Raw genomic sequence first — 27,539 nt, 5'->3', positions numbered from 1 at the left:
TTGTGAGATAAAAAGTCTCATATGTTATCTAAATTTAACCATGTAACCACGTACTAAAAGCACAAACCAAAGCTTGTGAAGCTAAATAGTAAACTTGCTCAGTAGCTCACCTGGTACAGTACTGTACTTGTGATGTGATTGAGTGCCAGTCCCATGACAAATTACGATAAAATAGCTTAAAGACTTGTAGAAGCAAGCTTTCAATTCTTCAGCAAATGTGTTTTTATCTCACTCTTTATTCTGTTAACTACAGAAGCCAGGGTTGCCAGGTCTACAAAATAAAACCAACACAATTGCTAATCAAAATTGTTTTTCCACGGTTTTCACTTCCTTTAAAGTTGCCTTTGGATGAGGAGAGATCAAAAAAACAAAAACAAAAAAAAACTTGCGACAACAGTGCAAAAGTAGCCAGGTTTTGCAGGAAAACAGCAGACTTGGAAACAGTGATGCCAGTTTCTGCCAGTAAAAAAAAAAAAAAAAAAAGGTATTGCAACTTTTCTCACAATTCTGACTTTTTTTTCTCAGAATTGAATGATACAAACTCACAATTCTGATTTTTTTTTTCCTCAGAACTGTGAGTTATAACTCGCAGTTCTGATCTAATTTCTCAGAATTGCATGATATGAACTCACAATTTTGCGTTTTAAAGTTTATATCTCACAATTCAGACTTTTTTTCTTGGGATTTCAACTTTATATCACAATTCTAAGAAAAAAAAGTCAGAAGTGCAAGTATGTATCACGATATTCTGAGAAAAAAGTCAAAATTGTGAGATAAAAAGTCTCAAAAGAGGCCATATGTTACCTAGATTTAACCATGTAACCTGACGAATCATGATAAAGTGGCTCAAAGACTTGTAGAAGCAAGCTCAAATGCTTCAGCAAATGTGTTTTTAACTCACTCTTTATTCTGTTAACTATAGAAGTCAGGGTTGCCAGGTCTACAAAATAAAACCAACACAATTGCTAATCAAAATTGTTTTTCCACGGTTTTCACTTCCTTTAAAGTTGCCTTTGGATGAGGAGAGATCAAAAAAACAAAAACAAAAAAAACTTGCGACAACAGTGTAAAAGTAGCCAGGTTTTGCAGGAAAACAGCAGACTTGGTAACAGTGATGCCAGTTTCTGCCAGTAAAAAAAAAAAAAGGTATTGCAACTTTTCTCACAATTCTGACTTTTTTTTCTCAGAATTGAATGATACAAACTCACAATTCTGATTTTTTTTTCCTCAGAACTGTGAGATATAAACTTGCAACTGTGAGTTATAACTCGCAGTTCTGATCTAATTTCTCAGAATTGCATGATATGAACTCACAATTTTGCGTTTTAAAGTTTATATCTCACAATTAAGACTTTTTTCTTGGGATTTCAACTTTATCACAATGCTAAGAAAAAAAAAGTCAGAAGTGCAAGTATGTATCACGATATTCTGATAAAAAAGTCAGAATTGTGAGATAAAGTCTCAAAAGAGGCCATATGTTACCTAGATTTAACCATGTAACCTGACGAATCATGATAAAGTAGCTCAAAGACTTGTAGAAGCAATGTGTTTTTAACTCACCCTTTATTCTGTTAACTATAGAAGCCAGGGTTGCCAGGTCTACAAAATAAAACCAGCACAATTGCTCATCAAAATTGTGTTTTTCCGCGGTCAGACCAACTTGACCAACAGACCAACAACTTGCGACAACAGTGTAAAAGTAGTCAGGTTTCGCAGGAAAACAACGGACTTGATAACAGTGATGCCAGTTTCTGCCACTGAACAAAAAATAAAAATAATTTAAAAAAAGGTATTGCAACTTTTTCTCACAATTCGGACTTTTTTCCCTCAGAATTGCATGATACAAACTCACGATTCAGATTGTTTTTCCCCTCAGAATTGTGAGATATAAACCCAAAACCGTGAGTTATAAAGTCAGACCTGTGAGATATAAATTCACAATTCTCAGAAAAAAAGTCAGAAGTGCAAGTTTTTATCTCACAATTCTGAGAAAAAAAGTCCGAATTGTGAGATAAAAAGTCGCAATTAACTATGCAATATGTACAATTACTGGAATAATAAAACGAGAATATATTCTCAGGGGATGAACTGTAAAACACTAACTCAGATTTGATCCACATTTCTTTTGATCCCAAATAAAAATAAGGACACTGGCATCACTGTAAAAAATCACTGTTAAAGAAATGTTTGCAGTATCATGCTGATGCCTTCATTAAAGAAGTCTTAACCTTCAATCATAAAACTCAAGGGAACTGCATTTAAAAATAGAAAGCAATCAAACCCACAGTGTGAAACTTTTTATAAACAGATAATCATCCACTTATTTAACTTCACTTTCTTGCAATCTGCCCAGGCTTCTAATTGCTCTCGTTAATCAGTCCTGAAGTTTATTTGTTGTCAGGAGATTCTCTCAGATTGACAACGCCATGTGAAAACAAACACCAGAAATTTCTCAAATTGCAGACATGAATTTGTTAGGAAACAAAGGCCAGCGCTGAGAAGCGAGTGCACATAGATTCAAATCTTAATCCAGTTTCTAAAGATGAAGTGGAGGATTCTCACAGCAGTGCTGGCATGGCTTGTGCAGCCATATTTCAGTGTGTCATAATAGAAGAATTACTAATTTATCGATGGAGGTTCCGGTTTTCTTTTAAAACAAATCCCCTGGCCTTTTAAAAGGAAAAGTTTGCAATCCAACACCTCGTTTAATGGAAGCACTTGTTAATGCCCTCTGATTAATTAAAAACAAAAATTCAAGTGTTAACCATCACCTAACAAAATGAGTCATTACACATTTGGGGGATGAATAAATAAAACAAAAGTTAACAAAGACTTTGTTAGTTGAGATAAAACAGAGCAATGATTCATGAATAGTAAAATGTTTTGACTGATGCTAAGTGCTCCAGCTGCTGTTTGCACTGGCTCCAAACTGAATTAAGACAAGTGTTGAAGAGTTTACAGTAAACTTTGCCTGAAGCCAACCAGCACTGGATATGAAGACCCTTCAGTACCGTTGAGCGAAAAGTAATGAGATTATCACACCGTTCAATCATTAAAGTCGAGTATATCACACCTCACGGCTATGGAAAATCCCATTAAGGTCTACCTTTCCCTGCCACAGCTATGGTGTGGTACCAGAGGAATGTGAAGGTGTAAACAGCTAAACTGTTGGTGTACTAGCGGTCAAGAATTAAGGTTGTGGAATGCAGTATGCTTAAACTAAGGACATTCCTATTAAACTGAGCACAAGTACAGTACAAATAGATTTAGTATACCATCTTCAGGTAAAATTCCAGATTTGGTGACTGTAAGCTTCGCTTCATTTGTTTTTTCACAAATACCATGACCAAACAAAGATAACTCAACATTTTGGCACAAAATATTCACCTCCCTGAATGGAAAAGAATTCAAACCCTTGTAACTTCCAGGATTTAAAAGATTAGTTCACTTCCAGAATAAAAATTTGCCGGTAATTTACTCACACCCATGTTTTTCTTCCTTCAGTCGAAAAGAAGTTAAGGTTTTTGAGGAAAACATTCTCTATTTTTCTCCATACACTCTTAAAAATAAAGGTGCTTCACGATGCTATAGAAGAACCTTTTTGTCTAAATGGTTCCATAAAGAACCTTTAACATCTGAAGAACCTTTCTGTTTCACAAAAGGTTCTTTGTGGCAAATAAGGTTCTTCAGGTTATAAAAAGGTAAGCAAGAAACGGTTCTTTAAAGGTGCCATAGAATGCAATTATACAATATTTTAAATTGTTCTCTGATATCTACATAGTAGGTATATGGCTTAGGTAAGGGCAAAGGTTCTCCAGAAACGGTTTTACAAGTCCATTTACAACCCTAGGATTTGTCCCTAGAATGAAATGGTCTGTTATTACATTATTTGGAAGGTTCCTGAATAATAATGAGGAGCTCTGCTCTGATTGGCTGTCTCACAGAGTGGCTCGCTCTCACACAGCAGTAAGGAAAGACATGGAGGAAAATATATATTTAATTACGGAGCTTGAGCCGCTGTTAATATGTGGGGCATTGAAACTGCCGTTTTGAATGCACGATAACTTTTTAGTTTCACTTTTGAGATCGGCGATCGCACGTGCTCTGTGTAACGTTATACTACAGCGGCACTACTTACCGCACTTGACAAGTTTAGATGTTGTCAGCGGTGATCAGGATCTGCAAATCATTCGCCATCAGCCACGCAGTCATCTCTCCTTATTCTGTTTATGTGGTAAGGGAAATCTTATGTACTGCAATGTAACAGGCTAACGCTAGCAAGAAGCTAACCGTGTCCCTTCAGTGACTCGCCTTATTTGTTTTCCGTTGCTTTCTGAGTACAGACACCAACCCATCTCTGCACTTAACATCCCCTGCACAACCAGGAACATAACATTTATTCCCGTGATCTGCCATTTTCTCTATTGTCCTCGCTTTGTTTTTTTTTTTTTTTTTTTACAAAAGCCTACCTGCAGAACGGCCGATGATTGGGCTATGCAAATGTTAGGGGCGTAACTATTAATGATCCCGAGACTCTTACGTAATAGTCGCTGTTGTGTTAGGATTGACCTATTTTTCAGTGGTCTTTTGCAAACACCAGATTTATATGAGGAGGAGGACACAATGGTGTTTTGAGACTCACGGTATGTCATGTCCATGTACAGAACTGTTGTTATTCAACTATGCCAAGGTGAATACAGTTTTCCATTCTATGGCACCTTTAAAGTACCTTTGAATGAATGGTTCTTTGTGGAACACAAAACCTTTTGAAGCACCTTTATTTTTAAAAGTGTATAGCAGATTTCAATGGGAGTTGAAAGTCCAAACTGCTTATTCAATGCAGCTTCAAAGGGCTCTATATGATCCCAGCCAAAGAATAAGAGTCTTAAATACTTTTTAACCACAAATGCTCATTTTGCACTCGCTCTACGCTGCTAGTGCAATTACGTAACCACGTTGGAAAGGTCATGCGTGGTTAGTTCTTCGTTTTTGTATTAAAAACTCATTTTCTCCTCCCACTTCAAAATTGTCCAACATCGTTGTTTTACCCTTTTTTTGTAAAAAGGCATTTTACTTTCTTTACACATTCACTTTTCTAAATACTGGGTACTTCCACCTATGTCACACGTTAGCATTTCACGTAATGCATGAAATCAAGCTAGTTCAAGATGAGCATTTGTAGTTAAAAGGTTACTTTTTTTTTTTTTTTTTTTTGAAAATGGCTGATTGTTTTGTTAGATAAGACCCTTATTCCTCGGCTGGGATTGTGTAGATTTGCAATTTTGACCTTGAACTTGTTGGCTCCCACTGAAGTCTACTATATGGAGAAAAATCCTGGAATGTTTTTCTCAAAGACCTTAATTTTTTTCGACTGATGAAAGAAAGACATGAACATCTTGGATGACATGGGGGTAATTATTTTTCAGGAAATTTTTTAACAATAAATGCCTAAATGTGTGCCTAAATTATGTTTTTGTGAGTGCGGGTATTACATAAACACACATATGTGACCCTGGACCACAAAACCAGTCGTAAGTAGCACAGATATATTTGTAGCAATAGCCAACAATACATTGTATGTACATTTTTATGCCAAAAATCATTAGAATATTAAGTAAAGATCATGTTCCATGAAGATATTTTGTCAATTTCCTACTGTAAATGTATCAAAACTTATTTTTTTATTAGCAATATGCATTGCTAAGAACTTCATATGGACAACTTTAAACACAATCTTCTCAATATTTAGATTTTTTTGCACCCTCAGATTCCAGATTTTCAAATAGTTAAATCTACCAAATATTGTCCTATCCTAACAACCATACATCAATGGAAAACTTATTTATTCAGCTTTCAGGTGATGTATTAATCTCAATTTCAAAAAATTTACCCTTATGACTGGTTTTGTGGTCCTGGGTCAGATATATTAAAAAATAATATATGCAATGTTTCTGGTCTCTTGCTGGGTAATGGGTACCTGCTTAATGTACAAGGAGAAAAATGCAGTTCTCAAGGAAGGAATTACAATCTCATGCGTCATTACTCCACTAAACATGCGCCCAACTCAGAAAAGCTCTGTCCATGCATAATAACTGTGTTTAGCTTAGATGCATTATTATAAATACACCTGTATTCGTTCTGCTCCACTGGACCCTGCCGGACAACAGCACCTGGATATCGCTCCCCTGAAAGTCTGAGTTTGAGACCGCAATAGAATAGTCACCTATAGAATGTGGTTAGAGAAACACACAGCCCGGCCTGAACAAATTCATTCCTGCTTAATGCAAACAAACTGTCCTGCAACCACATATTTGAGCTTTTAAAGTTTTCCTTTAAAGGCAGTATAGCTTTTCATACTTGTCAGGAGTTCTTCACACCATGAGTAACACATTCCACAAATAGATCTCCTCAGCAAATATGACCAAACAAAGAAAAAAAGAGTCACATAATTATACAAAAAGACCTATGACATGCAAAGCCATCTCTAAGCCAAATAAAAAGCACACATCACAATGAAATATCTTATTTTCCATTTCAATGAAAATCCAGCCTTGGTCGACAGAATAGGAAGGACATGCATTTGTATATAGACTGAGGAAGTGTTTCTAAACCCACTGAAGGTTGTTCTTTAAAGGGACAGATTAAAATAACGCGAAGACACACGTGTTGTGCACAAGCCACTTAATATTAATTGTACAACTTTAATCAACCATATGGATGACTAAATACACAAGTACTTCAAAACCTCCAGGAAACCATCAGGTGGCTCCTACCAACAAATGCACCAAAGAAAATGAAGGCCATAAAAACTATAACTGCCTATGTATTAGTTATAAGCTATACTTTCACTGTAAAGAGCACAACTGCGATTATAAAAGGGTAAAGCACTTTGCCACAGGATTGCAGCAAGGTTAACATGTCCGAACACAGCCACAACTTACAGAGAATAGAAGATAAGAGAAGAGGATACTCACAGCATCCCGTGTGTGAATGGACTAGAGAAGCCCTTACTGAGGAGGACCCACAGCCAGGCCCTTATGCTGTTAAAATGACTCATAGTGCTTCTTCCTGCTGCACTGTGGAGTCATGAGGAGGTAAACATTTCCAAATATGGAAATAAAAATAGGCGAAAGATTGGGGGCAAAATTTGATTCGGCTTGCTTTTTTGGTCTGGAATGCCACTCTTTTTCACTGGCCAGAGTCACATAGAAGCCAAGTCTGTGGTTCGTACCATTTGCAGAATAACAATGGTAATTGCTGGGAGTTATTTAAGAGGGGGGCAAACACACTCACAATGGTCTCCAAGAATAAAACAAACCACCGTATCTAAAAGTACTCTCGAATGCCTACAGAGAGGACAACACAAATGAACCAAAAGACACTCAGACAGCACTATGCCACTGACCCACACAAACACAAGGGAAACATAGCATTTACTCTATTTCATCAACAAGTACCTCACCGAATCATATTTAGAAATAAATTTGTATGTATGTAGAGTAAAAAGTATATGAATTAGGGGTGGGCATAGATAAATTTTTTTAATCTAGATTAATCTAGATTAAATCTTGGAATTAATCTAGATTAATCTAGATTAAATTGGCTAATTTGAATTCTGCTGAAGGCATTCAGAATATGTGTGCTACCCAAATAATGACTAAAAGTAAGTCTTCGAGAACGGGCCAGGTGGCGCATTAGAACAGGCGCTCATCTCCTGTTTCCAAAATGCATCACAAACTGCTTGACAATTGCATTTACAACATAATTACCTATACAAACTTGTGTAACCAAGTACTTCTGCGCAAAAGGCTGCACGATGTGCGCGTAGCCGTTAAATACACAGACGCGCACGGGCATGGATAGCCTATCTGCGTGCATAGTCTTCGATTAAACTGCGTTGCTTTTAGAAGCGTCAATTCAGTTGTTGCATATAGTTTAATGTCTTTATTTCGGGATTATCAAAGTTAATCATAACTCACGTGCCCCAGTAAAAAGGGTCTAGCAACGCACCTGCCCTGAAGCGGCTTCATAACTGCATCAATGTCAGCACGTCTCATTTGATGTGCTAATTTCACAGAAGTTGAAGACTCGTTCTCGCCCCCTACAGTGCAATTCGACTAGGTATATGTCATTCGCGCTAAAATATCAAGGTGAAAGTCATCATATCTTGCGTAGTTTAGACCCAGCTCCCAACCCAACTTTGAAAATAGATTAACGGTGATATTTTTATCGCCCGATAAGAGTCTCACGTTAACGCAGCACGTTAACGCCGATAACGGCCCACCACTAATATGAATACATGAATTTTTAATGTGTAACAATGTTACGTTTTTACTATGGATGCACCGAAACAAAGATTTGATCCTCTATTTGATTGCGTCACGTCATTGTTCGGTATGGTTTGTTCCTTTCTTGCTTATTCAGTCGAACACCGAAATAGTTTTTTTTAATAATAATTTTGGTTTTTCTGCAAGCATGTGAAAAAACTAGCAGGGCAGATTTGGCTCCCCATGTGATGTAGGAACAGGATCTTATTATGATATTACCACCCCTTAATCTGCATGATTCCACCCACGGCGCCGCCATTTTGTTTTCAAAATGACAACGGTTTACCAGTTCTAATGCCATGGCGAAAGTTTCACCATTAGCAAAGCATGCTAAATGTTCTGTCTTTGGCTGCACTGATGAGTACAGAACACTAATATTTAGAGTCTCAGCCTCAGAGGAGAAAAGAGAGCACTGCATTTATTGATTTATTTACTGTATATTACGCTGTTGCCACACAGATCTTACATAAACATGCAATTTCTTTTCCAGCTTTTTACCTTCACAGACATAACCGACTGTTTTTTGCATGTGTGTTTTTAACATAAACTTGTGTGTAGTTGACAGTTTAAGCGCAATAAGACATGAAAGAGAACTTAGTTTAGTACTCACATGCCGTGAAAAAAAAATGGCGTAGGAAATCAATTTTCACAATTGCTACAGCAGTCTGAGGTTTGCAGAAGAATCAGCGGCACAAGAATCATCATTATTTTGGTGAAAAGGGATAAGAGAGAATGGTTGAATACACTAAAATTAAAATGTTACTTTTGTAAAATGTTTCTAAAATGCTTGTTAAATGAGTACGTAATATTGTAAACTATGCTGTACTCAAATAAATTCAATTTTTCTAATATTTTAGTCCATAGGTGTTCTTGCTTATTAATAAATGTTCATCTTTTGATTATTGCTGATGCCTCTAGCCCATTTTAAATCAGTAATATAGTAATTTTTAAACAACAGTTGGCCTAAATAAAGGAACCCAGCAAGTTTGGTAAAAACATTTAACCCAGCATGTGTTCTGTCCAATAGTTACCCAGCGCTGGGTTGCCAAATAACCCAGAACTGGTTTTTAACCCAGCATTTTTTAGAGTGTAGCAAATCTCACAAATAATCACAATGAAACAGCAAGCAACACACAGGGTACATGAAATTTGACTGAAAAAGTCAATGAAGTCATGAAGACTGGAAAAGTGCTCCAAGTACTACAATAACCCCCAGTAATCTTCAGTATTCCTCAGTAATCTTTGTTTTATTTACAACTTCGAATAATCATTTTGCAGTGTACTTTTTAAATATTTTTTATTGTGCTTTCTGGCACTTGGCAGTATAACCATCCACTTTTTTTAAATAAAAATATTTAATGACATTTATTCAATTATTTATTAAACATATCAAACTGAATTAATTCATTCATTCATTTATCCATCCACCAAACTGTTTGAAAAATATATTTTGATGCAAAGTATATAAAAAAATCTCCTTTTCTGTTTGTGAAACGAAGGCAAGTAAGTGATAAACTATCCTTTAAAATATGTCAGCATGGAATAACTCTTTGGTTTTGTCTGCACAGTGCACACTGAGCAAATGAATGAAATGGTTGTTCTTCGCTATTCCCATGTACAGAACAGACTGCAGAGAGACTGACCAAACATGGAAATCAGGGAGGCGCTCAATCAATTGGAGCACCTAGGAAGCCTATTTCTATAGCTTTTCACAACAGAACAGCTTTTTGAGAACATCCTCCTGTGCCACAATAGCTTTCTGTAAACACAAGATCAACCTTAATACGGGTCAATATTCACCCAAGCGCATGCACATTGAGACAAAATATAAGCACCCTAAAGTGCATATAGCAGTTCAGAATGAGTGCATAGACATGATCAGTTACGTATGTGAAAGCCCATATTACACGTACAACACCAGACTGCCATAATGACCGAGAGCCTGAAGTGCTCCATCCACATCTGCGAAACGATATTGCCACACTTGAAAGCCAAAAAAACTGTGTATCTATTTCACATCAAAAGCCCATTTTCCGGTACAAAACAGTGCGTTATTTTCTGACAGGATCATTATTAGACTTGTGAGTAAACCTGTATTCCACCTAGTGTGATGATTATTATAATTATCATCTATTTGGAAAAAATACAGCATCCTGTTTAAAGAGCAGAGTGTTTTTTGAGAATGTTGACTCATTTTACGTCTTCTGCTGATAAGATGTAGCTGAGAGCTTGGTTAATAAGGTACAACAAGACAGGACCACACTTGACCCTATAAAGCAGTCAACACATTAACACAATTTCATGTGCAGATGTTTCCAGCTGTATAGCATCGCCCTGCAGAGCTTAATTTGAAAGCCACAAAAACGTACATTCATAGGCGAATAAACACAGCATGTATTCCTCAAATCGTGAAATTAATCTCAGTGATTGCCTCATGTAAAGAGCAGAGCTCCGTGATATTATAATCATAAAGATAGCAAATGTAATTAAAACATATTCAAGCCCTGAATGTCTAATCTTGAGAATTGTTTATACAAAACAGAACTCGTACTAATTCCACACAAAGCAAATGATGGTTTGAACAGAGGAGGTTGGTATGTCTTCATTGCTAGAGGGGGAAAAAGGTTCTTGTGCATTTTGACAGGGTTTCACTTAGCAGAGCTAAAATAGCCCTTTCATGCCTGAATCCACAGAGGGGATTTTAGAAGTAATAATAACCCATTTACAAGGGGGTTAAACGGTGTCAGAGAGAGTGACTTAAGGTGATTAAAGATGCCTAATTAACTCTGGCCCTGCACTCCCTCAGAGGAGAGCTGCCCGACCCAACCCACAACTGAACATATAACTGTGGGATTTTGATCATTTTTTTGCATATTTTCACGCTGTATTCCTTTCTAAAATGTTATGAGATTGCATGCTGATACAATATAGCGACAGACTGATACTTTATATGGTCATTTGAGATTATCAGCATCTGCCATTGGTCATGCCTGCTTGGCCGACTAACAGAATTCTTAACTCCACAGTCCAAATATCCTGTATTTCTTTTTGAATTCACTTTGAATGCATGGTAATTGCACATACCATGTATATGCTTAATATAACATAAATTATGTCTCTTTCTGAAATATTTAGTAGAAAACCGCAGTCAAAAGTTTACATACACCTTGCAGAATCTGCAAAATGTCAATTATTTTAACAAAATAAGAGGGATCATATAAAATGCATGTTACCTGAATAATCAACAGATGTGTTTGTGTTTTGTTTTTTTGTTTTTTTTGTGATAGTTGTTCATGAGTCTCTTGTTTATCCTAAACAGTTAAACTGCCCACTGTTCTTCAGAAAACACCTTTGATTCTTAGGTTTTTCAGCATTTTTGTGCATTTGAACCCTTTCCAACGCTGACTGTATGATTTTGAGATCCATCTTTTCACATTGAGGACAACTAAGGGACTCATATGCAACTATTACAGAAGGTTCAAACACTCACTGATGCTGCAGAAGGAAAAACGGTGCATTAAAAGCCAGGGGTGTAAACTTTTGAACGGAATGTGGATGTGTACATTTTTCTTATTTTGCCTAAATATATATATTTTTTTTTTTAATTTAGTACAGCCCTTTAGAAGCTACAGAAGATACTTACATGTTGCCCGGAAGACAAAATCGTTTTTCGTTTTTATGGAGTTTTTTTTTTCTTTCTGAAGCATCAGTGAGCATTCCAACCTTTTGTAATAGTTGCATATGAGCCCCTCAGTTGTCCTCAGTGTGAAAAGATGGATCTCAAAATCATGCAGTCATTGTTGCAAAGGGTTCACATACACAAAAATACTGAAAAACTAAAGAATTTGTGGGACCTTAAGAATTTTTTTGAAAAAGAGTGGGCAGTTTAACTGTTCAGGACAAACAAGAGACTAATGAACAACTATCACAAAAAAAGAAAAGAAAAAACAGCTGTGGATCGTTCAGTTAATATCACAGTATTAAGAATCAAGTGTATGTAAACTTTTTCACCTATTATTTTCTCTTGTGGACTATATGTAAACGTCTTTTATGTGAAATATCTTATCCAGGTCAGTACTAATTAAAAAAAAAAAACATGCATGTCGTTGTTCTCTCCACTTTAGTCCTGATGCCTGTGAGGCTTTTAGTAGACCACAGCTACTGAAAGAGCTTACAAATGGCAGAGACAAGAAACTCTAGATGCCATCCTGGCAGGATGTAAACATGCCGATGCTTGTCATGACATCAAGGCCTCTAAAGGAGTTTCTCAGTGCGGATTTCACTCGATATCCAAGGGCATTTAGGCTCCTTGTGGGTAAAAAAAAAAAAAACGATGGTACAGCATTTGGTTTAAGCCTACGCTTATATCCATCACCACCTGTAAGCTCTTTCAGTAGCTGTGGTCATGGTATCAGTAATTTATTTTCTAAAAATAGCAACAGGCAGCGCCAGTAGCTCACCAAGTGCATTTCATATCACAGAAATAATGGCACCCCTATAGTCCAAAATATGTATAAAACGATGTGGATTTTTTAAAAATAACGTACATTTTTTTTCATGGGTTTTCTACTACATATTTCAGTAAGAGTCACAGCTCTATAAATTGATCTTTTTTAAAGAATATGTAGATATTTGTAATGGAGAACAAGACTAAATCACTGAAAAAATCAGCAAATAAATAAAATAAAATTCCACTGTTATTATCAATGAAATAAGCTTTTATATGGACATTTGCCCCAAGGACAGTAAAAATAACAGAATTTTACATCAAAAATAAATATCCTGTCCTCTAGATCAGCCATAGAAAAGCTTATATTACTGGGTGACTAATACAAGTCCTTAATAATTTGCAAATGTCACTGCCTTTCTAAGGAACATCATGTGTAGCCAAAAAATCTGAGATGGATGAATCACAACAGCCAGAAGATCATCACTCCTAAGACTGTGCTAACAAACTAAATTTTTTTTCAACAGCTTTCCAACTACAAAGAAGCACACGCTACAAAGTCAAACCTGGACCTGGAGCCTGGCAAGAATTGCAACAAAACCGGTTTTTGTATTATATTTGTTTAAACATTCTTAAAACTAATTGTACTTTAAGCAAATGTATTTAGTTTTAATGATTAGTTATTCTTTAATGGAAAACAAGACCAAACTAAGTTTCATTATCGTGTTACACCTTAAGAGCTATTTATAGCAAGTCAGAGAGCTTTGTACACAGCTTCAACACGTACGTTCAACCAAGTGTTGAAAAACACTTACCTGTTCTTAGGGACGTGCAAAACTACATATTAATCAAATCAGGTCAATGGGTTAGAACAAGAAGTTAATCTGACCTAATTGTTCTTAATCTGAAGATTTATATAAATTACAGGCTTATTTTGACACTGATTACAAATGTTTGTCAGGGGCCATTTATATAAAATATATTCTTGCGTTCAAAAAAAAAATCAAACCACTTCCACTTAAAAAAAAAAAAATGTCAAAACAAATCTAGATAAAGTAAGTGAGTAATAGGGCTGAAATCATTTGAAATTTATTTTATGAAAATCGTTATCGCAATACATCTTTGTCCAATTGTCAAATGAGGCAAGCTACGGTTTATTTATAATAACATATGCTGTATCATTTTCAGGCACAGCATTTACGCAAACAGTTCAACAACAAATTTACTGTCAATGAAGCCATTCTGAGACACTGAGATGTGAAAAATGTACACAGAGTCAAACTTCACTCTGAAACCAGCAGCGCAACCACTCAAAAAAGTTCAATGGTTTACCGTTTCAGCTCGAAGGTTACTGGAAAAGGTTTGAGTTGGTTCTTGTAAAGAGTAAACCCAAGTACATGGGTAGTTGACAAACGGGCAGTAAAAAATGCTTTTTTTAAATGCTTTTTCAATTGTGTAAATCTGAAATGCATTATATAATAATGAGAAAATATAAAAGGGCCCTAACTTTGTCAATTCTTTCAATGTTTTATTTAACATTTTTACTGAACTGTACCATAAATTTGTCCTATTTGCAAAAATTAAGAAAAAATATATAAATAGCATGAGAGAGATTTATCTTCACTGTCAGACACTTATTTACATATAATGCTATTTATTTAATATGAAATAATAATTAACACCACTTTTCCCTTATTAACCAATTAGCTGGTTCAGGTGTGTTTGATCAGGGTTGGAGCTGAACTTTGTAGGATGGTAGATCTCCAGGAACAGGGTTAGGCATGCTTGATGTAGTTTAACATATATTTTTTAATTCAAAAAATATATTTTAGGGCCAACCTGTCACGCCAAACGACAACAAAATGTAACACTTTTGTGGTGGTTCCAAAAAATTCTGAAACAAAAATGTACAATGGTCACATGCCATGAGCTTCCCAGAGGGCCTTAGAAAAATGATCATGAACGGGGTCCTTCAGCTAATTCAAGTTTTCTCTGGAATTGGCCGATTTATAATCAGGATATGGTGTTACCCCAGAGGACAAGGTTTTCAGAGACAAAATGTATCAAGTTCCTATGCTTTCAGAAACATATGGATAAAGAAATGACTGCCATTTACTAAAATAGACACTTGTGCAATTATGCTGGAGGTAGTTCTTAACATTTCTATGCTTTTCTTTTTAACTTAAAAGTTATTTATTGAATCATGCTTGAGGCAGTCACACAATAGGACAATTTCGAGATTTGGCTAAAAAAAAAAAAAATTCTAACACTGCAGCTTTTGTAACAACAGGTCCATGCAGGACAAAGAAATGTTAACTATTACTGCATTTTAAGTAACAACAATATTAATTATATTCATTTTTAACTTGTGGGACAGTGAAAATGCCATGTCACATCAACAACCCACATGTAAAATATTGCAATGTCAGTTCTAATATCATGAAACCCTACTGACTAGTATTCCACTATCAGAGAGTCCAAATTACAACTTAAAACCTTCAAGTTTAATAAAAGACTGCTGGAAACACAAAGATACACATAAAATAAAAAAAGCAAAACCCTTGCCTGGAGTCAAGGTAATACTGGCAAGCCATGACTAAGAGGAACTGGTATTTGACAAAGACTACAAAAGGGTGGATACAGGCAATACATTCTTATTTGGTAGTCAGCAGACAGTGGACCAAAGGAAAGTTGAAGGTTCTGGAAAACGAGAGAGATAGCGCTACGAAACACTTCATCAATCACAACTAGGACAAGTGGAACGGCGTTTAATCCACATAAATCGAGAAGGCCTGTCCGGCCGTGGTAATAAGCATACAACGCTCATGTTTCTAAATGCGTGTGAACACATCTCAGCTGTCCTTCCTCTTATCTGCGCGCTCCTTCCTCTTTCTATCACCGGCTAAAACACTGCGTGTCCTTTTTACGGCTGCAGGTGTCTTCTTAGCCTTGTATGCTAATGTGGCAATCTGTCTTTCTCCTTGCGAGCATTTGAAGGGGATGTGAGGAAGCTTGATTACCCAGAGTTCAGATGAAGATCAAAGTCACAGTGCAGCTGAACTTTAAGTCGGGCAGCGTTCCTTATACCGCTGTGTCAATGAGCGCAGTGAGAAATGAGCAGAAGTCTGCTGTAAATCATAACCGCACGAGCAGGCCACCGCATCATCCGTCTCGCGGTCCGGAGCCTGTTCCACACCACATCCTAAAGGACAGAGTCACTGTACACCCATTCATCCACCTCTCATCCCGCATGCCCGTTTCCTGTGTACTTAAACTACACAGATCCGTCCTCACTAACTCTTGGAAATTGGAGTGCAACAGTGAAAAATAGAGTAGGGGTGCAGCTGTTTTATCAGACTACTGAATTTGTCATCCAGTACTGAAACGCATCGCAAACTTCAGTTTTGTTCAAAACTCGTTCATCGAGCAATTCAGTTTATGTGAGTTTCAGATGGAATGCATTAATGTCAGGCTAATTTAAGTAAAATCGAATCTTATTTGGCTCTAGGCACAAGGCTGTAGTTAATCACAGCTGTGCTGAAATATAGGACTGGGATATTGCTTTTGTACAACAGTTAAAATTCAGTAGCTGATTTTTCAGACAAAACTAGTTATTTCACTTATTTGTGCTCTGCAAACAAAAAAAGCAAAAACATAAATAAAATATAGAAGCCCCTTTCCGTCGTTGAATAAAAAGTAAAAAAGGTAATTGCAACTTTTTATCTCACAATTCTGACTTTTTTTCTCAGAATTGCAAGTTTATTATCTCACAGTTCTGACTTTATAGCATGCAATTGCAAGTTATAAACTCTCAATTCTGAGAACATGTCAGCCTTCTTCCCCCTCAAAATAAGTACTTTATAATTCACAATCGTAAGTTTAGCACACAATTCTGAAAAAAAAACGTCAGAATTGCAAGAATAATAGTCAGAAATGTCACTTTATATCTCACAATTCTGACTTTATAACTCACACCTCTGAGAAAAAAAAGTCAGAATTGCGAGTTTGTATCACACAAGCCAGAGAAAAAAGAAATTCAGATTAGTTCACATCTCGCAATTCTGACTTTTTTCTCAGAATTGTAAAATAGAAACGTGCAATTCTGAGAAATAAAGCTCAGAATTGCACAATATAAACTCACAATTGCAAGTTATAAAGTCAGAATTGTGAGTTGCAATATAAATTGACTTTTTTCTCAGAATTGCATAATGTAAACTGGCAATTCTGAGAAATTTCCTCACCATTTTGACTTTATTTATCAGAACTGTGAGTCTTGCTATTTTTTTTTCTCAGAGTTGCAAGTTTATATCTTGCAATTGTGACTTCATAACGCAATTACAAGCTATAAACTCGTAATTCTGAGGATATATCAGTCTTTTTCCCCCTCAAAATTAGTACTTTATAACTCGCAATTTTAAGTTTATAACTTACAATACTGAAAAAAGTCAGACTTGCGAGTTTGTGTGACGCAATCCCGAAGAAATAAAGGTTTACATATAAATTTTGACTTTATTTCTCAGAATTGCAAGTTTGTCTCAACATTTTCTCAGTTTATATCGCAATTGTGACTTTTTTTCTCAGAACTGCAAGTTATTATCTCGCAAAACGGAGTTGCGAGTTATAAACTTGCAATTCTGAGAACATATCAGTCTTTTTTCCCCTCAAAATTAGTACTTTAGAACTTGCAATTGCAAGTTTATATCTAACAATTCTGAAAAAAAGCCAGAATTGCGAGATACAAACTAGCATTTGCAAAAAACGATAATTGTGACTTTATATCTCTCAATTCTGACTTTATATCTCACAATTCTGAGAAAAAAAGTCAGAATAGCGAGTTTGTATCACGCAATCCAGAGAAAAACAAGTCAGAATTGTGAGATAAAAGTCGCAGTAACATTTTTTTAATTTTCATTTATTGGCGGAAACAGGCTTCCATATAAAATAAATGCCATAATGCTAAAAGTAAAATTCTATAAACAGATAAAGAAAGAAAAAAGTAAAGTTAGGCATCACAACATTACATTTTACAGAAATTACAGATGGATAATCATTTTGAGGTTTGCTGCAAATTATACAATTATTTGTGTTACTAACTATTATGAGTAAGCGCAAAATTACAGAAGCACAGAAGAATTGAGCAATAAATATCCAATATTGACTGATGCCAAAAAAGTGTTTACATAAGCAAAGCTGCATTTTCAGCAGCCATTGTTTACAGTCCATCCATAGTCTTCAGTGTCACATTCTTCAGAAATCATTCTAATATGCTGATTTGGTGCCCAAAAAAACATTTTTTATTATCAGTGTTGCTTAATATTTATGTTTTTTTTTTAAGATTCTTTAATTTATTTTTTTTAAACATTTTACATATCCAATTATTCAAAATAATTATATTAAATATACAATAAAACTCATTCAGCCATTGTTACTGTTTTAGACTCTAGGTGATCTTGACTCAACCGGTGGAGCGGATTGTTCATGCATTAACAGTTACATAAATTCATATAATTTGCTCACTATAATTGTTTTCTGTGTATTTATAACTTTCAGTTGTCACTCTTGATCCAGACAGCACCTGATCACAGAGTCTCCATAGCAACAGAAATGAGGCACAACACTTTTTGATCCAACAGTAACCTACAGTAACACGGCACAAAGTCAATATTCATAGAAAGTCTGCACTAATGGCAAAACGACAGTCAAAGGACTGAGCATGGAAGACTAGGCTCAAAGGCAGGATTCATCTTTTAACTTTCAAGCATCACTAGCCTGTCAGACACATCCTCTTTTTTAATTCCTGCTGTTGGGTGAGATGTAGTTTGGAGTTCTAACTTTTTTTTTCTTTTTTCGGAAGACTAGGTTGGGGGGGGATGCCAAAGATATTCAGTTTGATGGCTGGGAGGCCTTGATGTTATTGATTAGAGATTCATATCAAAGTAGAATTCTGAATGTCGTCTTTGTGAGGGAAACAGATAAATATTTTAGCACTTAGCTACTTTTAAGATGAACAATGTCTGTATTCTAGACATTTTGGCTGACTTGAAATGGAGATATTTGCTTTTCTGACAAGAAAACATCTTTCAGAAGAAATTGTGTTCTTTCTATTAGCTGCACACACAATAGAAAACAAACTCACATATTGGACTAAACGCTTAGATTACAACATCGGATCATTACAAAAATCAAAATTGCATTTGCTTTCAATGGTACATAGAAACACATTCCATTTCAGTAAACCTACAAATGACAGCTACGCTGACAAAAACCAACCATATTATCACTGCTGAGTTAGTTAGCTGAAGTCTGAGGATTTCAATAGGCAGCTATAAAGCTCACAACTCAAACCAAATTGCATATTCAACTTCGAGCCACAATACTATCTAAAAACAGTCAATACTGAGCGCATTTTAACCACCTCCACATTGTGGTTTAAAAGTAGACATAATAGGCTAAAATCATCCAGAATGATGGTCTAACCATTAAGCCTGCACACAAATTATCTGAGCTTTTCATACTTTGTCAACACTATCAGACATTTAAAATAAATAGATAAATATTTTAAAGTAATCAAATGTTGTTTCGATCAACATCTGCATAAGGAAAAACACTATATCCAAGAGCTACATAAACGATCAATCATTCCCTGTATTAACCGGTAAACAAGATCAGACAATGAATTACTCAACTCCGATATAAGTTGTATATCATCACACTAATATTTGAAGTAAACAACGCAAACAAAACACATGGCCAGCACTAATATTTCATATCTGTTGCTCTTGTAAGCAGAAAAGCCACGTCTGTTGGCACTACAATCCTCCAGCACACAGACCCTCCAGCCTATTTACTTCCGCATTCTTCAAAAGAAACACAACAGTGCAAGAATGTTTCGGAATAACAACACGCAGAGTTTCAGAAGTTCATATGCACCAAGTATCTACTAATCGCATTCAAAGTAGGCCGACACCTTCTGTATGTTCGCTCAAATGTTTCGGCTGCGGGGTAAATACACGAAACAAAGTTCGCCCCCCTCCTTTCCAGCAACCTCACGCCCTCCATTTCAATGGCACAGCTCGAATCTCTCTCACAGAAGAACATATAGTTGTCAAATATAGCTCGAGCTGTAACCTCAAGCCCAGAAACAACGCTGCGTTATCCCTGGCCTGCGATCGGCGTTTCAACGCGTGGAGCCGCCCCTCGAAAGCTTTAATAGTTCTCTTACCTCGCTTTCTAAGAATCACAGAGTTTCAAATCCCCACTTAAAGTGAAACTTCTTTTTCCCAAATCTGGGAGAGTAACAGGCAGTGACGTCAGAGGGCGAAATTCCAGCCGGCAGCACACACACTTACACACAGAGTCACTGAAATTTGCCCATGTATGGCAGTCTCAGCCAGCACTCATGCAATATCTCTTCCTCACAACGGCTGTATTTGTCTTATTGTGCAAACAGTGTAATATTCATCATATGCTCTAGGACTGTTTATTAAGGCCTGGACATTGTCCTCTTTGCATCTGCTGTGTTTTTCAAATTTAAGGAATCAATGTTACAAATAATACAATTAAACGGATAATTTGATTCATTCAGCCAGCTAGGATCTGGAGGACATTCTGTGGAATGATTTACTGTAAAAACTACAGAAGGGAGAATGCAAATGCATTTCACTGAAATATGTTAGTGTACGCACTGAATTACAGTGCCTTGCGAAATTATTCATACCCCTTCATTTTTTTCACATTTTGTTATGTTGCTGTTAAACTACTTTAAATTACTTTTCCCCCCCACATCAACTCCCTACTCCATAATGGCAAAGCAAAAAATAGGTTTTTAACATTTGTGCAAATTTATTAAAAATAAAAAACTGAAAAGATCCCGTTGCATAAGTATTCATACCCTTTTTTTAGGCTCAGGAGCATTCATTTTGCTTTCATTCATTTTCAGGTTACTACACCTCGAGTGGAGTTAAACTGTGGCAAATTAATTTGAATGAGTATGATTTAGAAAGGCACACCCCTCTCAGAAAAGGTCTAACAGCTGAAAATGCATATCAGAGCAAAAACCAAGTCCTGAGGTCAAGATAACTGCCTGTAGAGCTCAGTGACAGACTTGCGTTAAGGCAATGATCTAGGGAAGAGTTCAGAAGAAAATCTGCTGCATTGAAGGTTCACAGAAGCATTATTCATAATGGAAGACGACTGGAACAACTAGGACTCTAGAAAATGTCTGCCAGCCCCCATCCAAGCTGAGAGAGCTTGAGAGGTGAAAAGGTGAGGCAAAGAATGGCAGATAATTGCCAAATGCAGATGTGCAAAGCTTGTCACATCATACCCAAAAAGACTTGAGGCTGTAAAGGTGCTTCAACTATGTACTGAGTTAAGTGTATGAATACTTATACAATGTACTTATTTCAGTGTTTTATTTTTAATAAATTTGTCAAATTTGCTAATTTGGTTTTTGCTTTGTCGTTATTTATTATGGTGTATGGAGTGTAAACTGATGTGGGGAAAAACTAATTTAAAGCAGTTTAACATAATGCTGCAACAAAACAAAATGTGGAAAAAAAAGAAGGGGCATGACTTTTGCAAGGCACTGTATATATATATAGATATAGATATATAAGAAAACGAGGCTGTTGCACAGGGGGTTGTCATATTTAATACATATAGTAACTATAAGATTTTGATTGACAAGTCTAATTACATAAAGGCATTTTCTGTCACAGTGGTTTGATATGTTTATGTTAAACACAATATTCTTACATTTGAATAATTCTTGATGCAGAACATTTTTATGCAGCAAGCTAAGTTAAGTAAACACTGAACACGACGTACAGTTGAGCTCGTAAATTTATGTTGTTTCCTGGTTTTTATCTTTTGTCATAGTTCATGAGTTCCTTATTCATCTTAAGCAGTTCATCTGCCTGCTGTTCTTCAAAAAAAAGGTTTCTGCATATTTAAACACTTTCCAAAACTATCATTCTGAGATCCATCTTTTCACACTGAGAACAATTGAGAAACTCATACATAACTATTACAAAATATGAAAACATTTACTGATGCTTAAGAAGGTAACACAAGGCATTAAAAGCCGGGGGATGTAAACTTTTGAACCGGATGATGATTTACACATTTTTTTTTTTTTTTTCCATTTAGTATTGCACATCAGATGCTACATAAATATTTATATATCTCCGAGAGGACAATATAAGTACAATTTACCTTGATCATCCCATTCAAAAAGTTTACACCCCTCGGCTCTTAAAGCATTGTGTTGCTTTCTTGAGCATCAGTGAATGTTTTCATGTTTTGTAATAGTTATGAGTCCCTCAGTTGTCTTCAGTGTGAGAAGATCATACATTCACTTTTGGAAAGGGTTGAAATATGCAGATGCTGCTGGAAAACCAAATAATGTGCAGGAGCTGGATGATTTTTCTAAAGAACAGCAGGCAGTTGAACTGCTCAGGACAAACAAAGGACTTATTAACAACTATCACAAAACATAAAAACAGCCATGGATCATCCAGGAAACAACACACAGTATTGAGATTCAAGGGTGTGTAAACTTTTGAATGAAGTCCATTTTTATAAATTCAGTTATTGTTTTGTCTTGTGGAGTATATATAAACATCTGTTATGTGAAATAGCTTATCTAGGACAGTCCTAAATAAAAAAAAATAACATGCAATTTTCATAATTCCTCTTTTGTTAAAAATATTACAATTTTGCATGTTCTGCAAGGGGTGTGAAAACTTATGAGCACAACTGTATATGTATATGCTGAAATGTAGATGAGTTTATTTCTTCATCTGAATAATAGCATTACTTGCTCACCAACAGATACCCTGCAGTAAATGGGTGCCGTCAGAATGAGAGTTCAAACAGCTGAGAAAAGCATTGAAATATTTCACAAGTAGTCCACATGCATGTTTATAAGAAACAAAACCACCATTTTTAACATCAAACTGTTGCTATCAGCTAAAATATGAGCCCTCTAGCCATAACATTGCATTCTTTAGTAAGAAGTAATCTTGTCTGAATCAGGAGAGAAATGTGCAAGCACTGTTTACAAGCAAAAACCATTCTAAACAACTATGTTGGTGGATTTTAATGTGAGAGGACAACAGGAATTGATTCTTTTAATTCTGACGGCACCCATTCACTGCAGAAGAACCATTGGTGAGCATAATGCCAAATTTCTCTGAATCTGTTCAGATGAATTTTGGATGGCCTGAGGGTGAGTACATTTTTATTTTGAAGGCAGGGGTCAACAATACAAAAAAGGAGATTTTAACAAAAATTGAACGAATAATTTTCAGTTTGATTGGTCATCAAGTTGACTCCTGTGTTTTAAAACAACATTTTATTTTATTTTTATTGCATTGCAACTTTTTAACTTATACTTGGCTGTTTAATGGCAGGTTCCCACTGTGACAACATGCCCCAATGGGCCAATATGTGTTTAATGAACTCTATCTTTCTTCCTCAGCAATATCGGTGGAATAAATTCCGAGATGAATTTCAGAAATATCATTTGGATAATAAGACAAGTCTCATTAAAATCTCATTAAAATTTCATTTAGATTCTTTGAAAATCGTCAATGCATTTCTAAGGGAGAGCAGCGGCAAGCTCAGTCGTCAACCAGAAATAATAGTAATCCAGACATGTGTACGTAACAGCGATTCAGTAATATACCTCACAGATAAGACTATGATCTGTTTAGTCTTATCTCCTTTCACACTTCACTCGACAGGACGCTTGACTCTCTCAGTCGCGGCCTGCCCTTCAACACCCGCCAGCACTCAACCACATTCTGCAGTTTGCATTCAAATCTGAAAGTTTGCATGTTCAGCTGTCGATGCAAATATCATAGCAGTGCTTTGGTTCTGCATTTTTATTTCTGTGTGCTTGGGAATGTACCACAACAGCTTTGAATGATGATGACAGTGGTGTCCGCACACTCTAAAGGTAACCGTTTGAGATAAACCTCATCGTCATCTGAATAGCACGGTTCAGTCAGACCTTCGCCAGAATAGTTTAAATGTAGTAATTTTGGGTCCTACAAAAGATAAACAAGATGGAGCAGTAGAATGGGCCTAGTGCAACCAGAGGGGTTTTGTGGGTGTGACAGAATCATACATTTGGTGTGAATTTAATGAGCGTCTCCTTAGTCTTGGTTGTCTACAGAAATGGCGTTTCGGCAGAATAAAAATATACTTGTGTTACACCACAATACAAACTTTGAGTCAAGAAAGCAAAGTCTCACCGCAAAATATACCCCAAATTCACATATTGTAAATTCAATAAAGTCAGCATAGTGTCTATTTTGGCAACGATTGGCGTCCCATCGTTACCAATAAGACCATCGTAAGTCTTCATAATTGCTAAAAGCCTTGTGTTTTAGAAAAAGAAATATTGTCAGGCGACACTTGTGGCATGATATTTGCATATGGAAAGTGGAAGCACAGTTACTTAAGACTCTTATCTATCTCTATCTTCATCACTCATACATATTCACACTTAAGTTCATGATATGGAGTTCACAGCATTTGACAGGAAGACAGTTTTTGTAGTGAATATAACTAGCATCTAAGTGAAAATGATTACTTGTATCAGAAAACTTGTGATGATTAAGTTCAAGGTATTAATATAAGAACAATTCCGTGCATTTAATGGCTTCTGCTTGTCACTTAAATATAAATAGTGCCTGATAACTAATGAATGAATAAATTATATGGCTCATTAAAAGGTTCGGTTAGGGTGTATTTTAATATATATTTATACACTGAAAGAATAGGCATAGAAACAGTTTTCACTTAGAAATGGCTAATACATTTTACTATGAATTATAATTAAGAAACGGCAAGTACATTAAATTAAATGTTCAATTTAAGTAGAAAAATAAAGTAATAATATTTGTTTTATTAATAACTATGAAAAAATGTTAGCTTATGCATGTGCTGAAGTTGAGTAGCAAATATGCCAAAGTCAGCAAAGCTTTCACCAAAGCTATAGAGATAAATAGTTGTATTATATTAGAAAGTTCAAGGCTACATGAAGATTTCCAAGACATTAAAAGTTCCTAGAGACACAGCTGGCAGCCTTATTCCTTAGTTTAAAATGTGTTGTAGCAATAAACCTTTGAGGATGTTGGACAAAAAAGCACAGTAACATAAAATGTTTGATCAGAGCAACTGAGAAAAACCTGCAATGTACAGCCAAAGATGTGAGATGACCCAACGGAAGGAGAAAAAACATTTCAATGCAGTGTACAGTGGTGTGAAAAAGTGTTGGCCCCCTTCCTGATTTTTTTTTTTTTGCATGTTTGTCACACTTTAATGTTTCAGATCATCAAACAAATAAAATTAAATATTAATCAAAGATAACACAAGTAAACACAACATGCAGTTTTTAAATGAAGGTTTTTTTTTATGAAGGGAAAACAAAATCCAAACCCACATGGCCCTGTGTGGAAAAGTGAACTAGACCAAAAGATCCTCAAAAGCTATCATGTTGAGATCCAAGAAATTCAGGAACAAATGAGAAAAAAAGTAATTACGATCTATCAGTCTGGAAAAGGTTATAAAGCCATTTCTAAAGCTTTGGGACTTTGGACGAAAAACATGGAACAGTGGTGAACTTTCCCAGGAGTGGCCAGCCGACCAAAATTACCCCAAGAGTGCAGCGACAACTCATCCAAGAGGGCACAAAAGACCCCACAACAACATCTAAAGAACTGCAGGCCTCTCTTTCCTCAGTTAAGGTCAGTGTTCATGACTCCACCACAAGAAAGAGACTGGGCAAAAATGGCCTGCATGGCAGAGTTCCAAGACGAAAACCGCTGCTGAGCAAAAAGAACATAAAGGCTCGTCTCAGTTTTGCCAGAAAACATCTTGATGATCCCCAAACCTTTTGAGAAAATACTCTGTGGACTGACGAGACAAAATTTGAACTTTTGGTGTGTGTGCCATTTCATCTGGCGTAAAAGTAACACAGCATTTCAGAAAAAGAACATCATACCAACAGTAAAATATGGCAGTGGTAATGTGATGGTCTGGAAGACTTGCTGTGATAAATGGAACCATGAATTCTGCTACCAAAAAATCCTGAAGGACAATGTCCGGCCATATGTTCATGACCTCAAGCTGAAGCGAACTTGTGTTCTGCAGCAAGACAATGATCCAAAACACACCAGCAAATCCACCTCTGAATGGCTGAAGAAAAACAAAATGGAGACTTTGGAGTGTCCTAGATAAAGTCCTGACCTGAATCCTATTGAGATGCTGTGGCATGACCTTAAAAAGGCGGTTCATGCTCGAAAACCCTCCAATGTGGCTGAATTACAACAATTCTGCCAAGATGAGTGGGCCAAAACTCCTGCACAGCGCTGTAACAGACTCATTGCAAGTTATCGCAAACACTTGATTGCAGTTGTTGCTGCTCCTTCATAATAAAAAATTGCATGTTGTGCTTGCTTGTGTTATCTTTGATTAATATTTGAATTTAAATTAAACTTGAACGTGCTAAAATTAATTTGGATTGACCTGTGGAGTTCTGGAAGAATGTTTTATGGACTAATGTGACCAAACTGGAATTTTTTGGACCTATGGATCAGCAGTATGTCTTATAAGCAGAAGACCACCACCATCTCTATGGTCAAACATGGAGGGGTTTTACTGTTACAGGAAGTGGAAATCATGACTGTATGAAGGACATCATGAATTCTTTGAAGTATCAGGTCTTTTTGGCAAGAATTGTGATGCCTTTGGTGCAAAGACTGAAGCTGATAATCAGTGGACTTTCCTGCAGGACAATCATCCCAAAGTATACATCTAAACCTGCTTAAGCTTGTTTCAGGGTTTAGTCGTAGAATGTTCTTGAGTGGTCTGTTTAGTCTTCAGATTTAATTCTCATTGAAAATATTTGGTTGAATTTGAAGAAAGCAGTGGCAAAGTGAAAACCAAAGATTATCATTGATCTAAAAGCTTTTTCAGGCGAGGGGCCAAGATTGCAGTAGAGAGGTGACAGAAGCTTCTAAGCACTTCCAAGCAGTGTTTATTGGTGATTTTAAAGAATAAAGGATTCTGCCCCAAATTTTGACTTTTGGGGGTTGAATAATTTTGCAAACAAACATCATCGAAGATGTAGATTACATAGCTTGCTCACCTATGGATCTTCTGCAGTGAATAAGTGCCATCAGAATAAAGGTCTTTGCACACTGAGTTCGAAATTTTCGCACTTTAAAAAATTAATATGACATGCAGTTGTGTCAATCACCTTTATACACTTTCGTCTGTCATAAAAAACTCGGATCAGGTAAAATTTTCCGCGTTTTTCGCATTTGTAGTGAGCATTTTGATAGGAAAAGATGACAAATATGAAAAAGAAAACGCATACGAACATTTCGGACTCGGTATGCAATGACCTTAAGAGTTCAAATAACTGATAAAAGCATTGTAATATTCCACAAATAATCAACATGCATATTTGTAATAAACAAATCCATAATTTCTAACTTCAAACAGTTGCTTTCAGCTAAAATATGAGTCCTCTATCTATAATATTGCATTTTCCAGTGAAAAAGTCATCTGAATCAGGAGAGAAATATGCAAATATGCTCAGATCAAACACTGTTTACAAATAATAACAATATGTTGGTGGATTTTGATGTGAGAGGATAACGGGATCGATTATTTTTTTTATTAGCTGTTTAGACTCTCATTCTGACGGCACCCATTCACTGCATAAGATGCATTGGTCACCAAGTGAC

The 27,539-nt window shown here is 36.1% G+C and overlaps 1 protein-coding gene across 1 annotated transcript in view; it reads right to left on the bottom strand.

Moving 5' to 3' along the window:
- lpp (LIM domain containing preferred translocation partner in lipoma) overlaps positions 1–20,107 on the bottom strand; it is a 263,077-nt gene extending 242,970 nt beyond the window's left edge. Inside the window, exon 1 of the mRNA XM_073851395.1 lies at positions 19,997–20,107. The gene's annotated coding sequence lies outside the window, so the exon portion shown is untranslated. The remainder of the gene's footprint in view (positions 1–19,996) is intronic.
- Positions 20,108–27,539: the final 7,432 nt, after the last annotated feature.

The sequence above is a fragment of the Garra rufa genome, chromosome 12 (genome assembly GCF_049309525.1).
Source record: "Garra rufa chromosome 12, GarRuf1.0, whole genome shotgun sequence".
NCBI lineage: Eukaryota > Metazoa > Chordata > Actinopteri > Cypriniformes > Cyprinidae > Garra > Garra rufa.
Note: the sequence above shows the minus strand (reverse complement) of the source record. Positions and strands in the feature narration are given on the sequence as shown.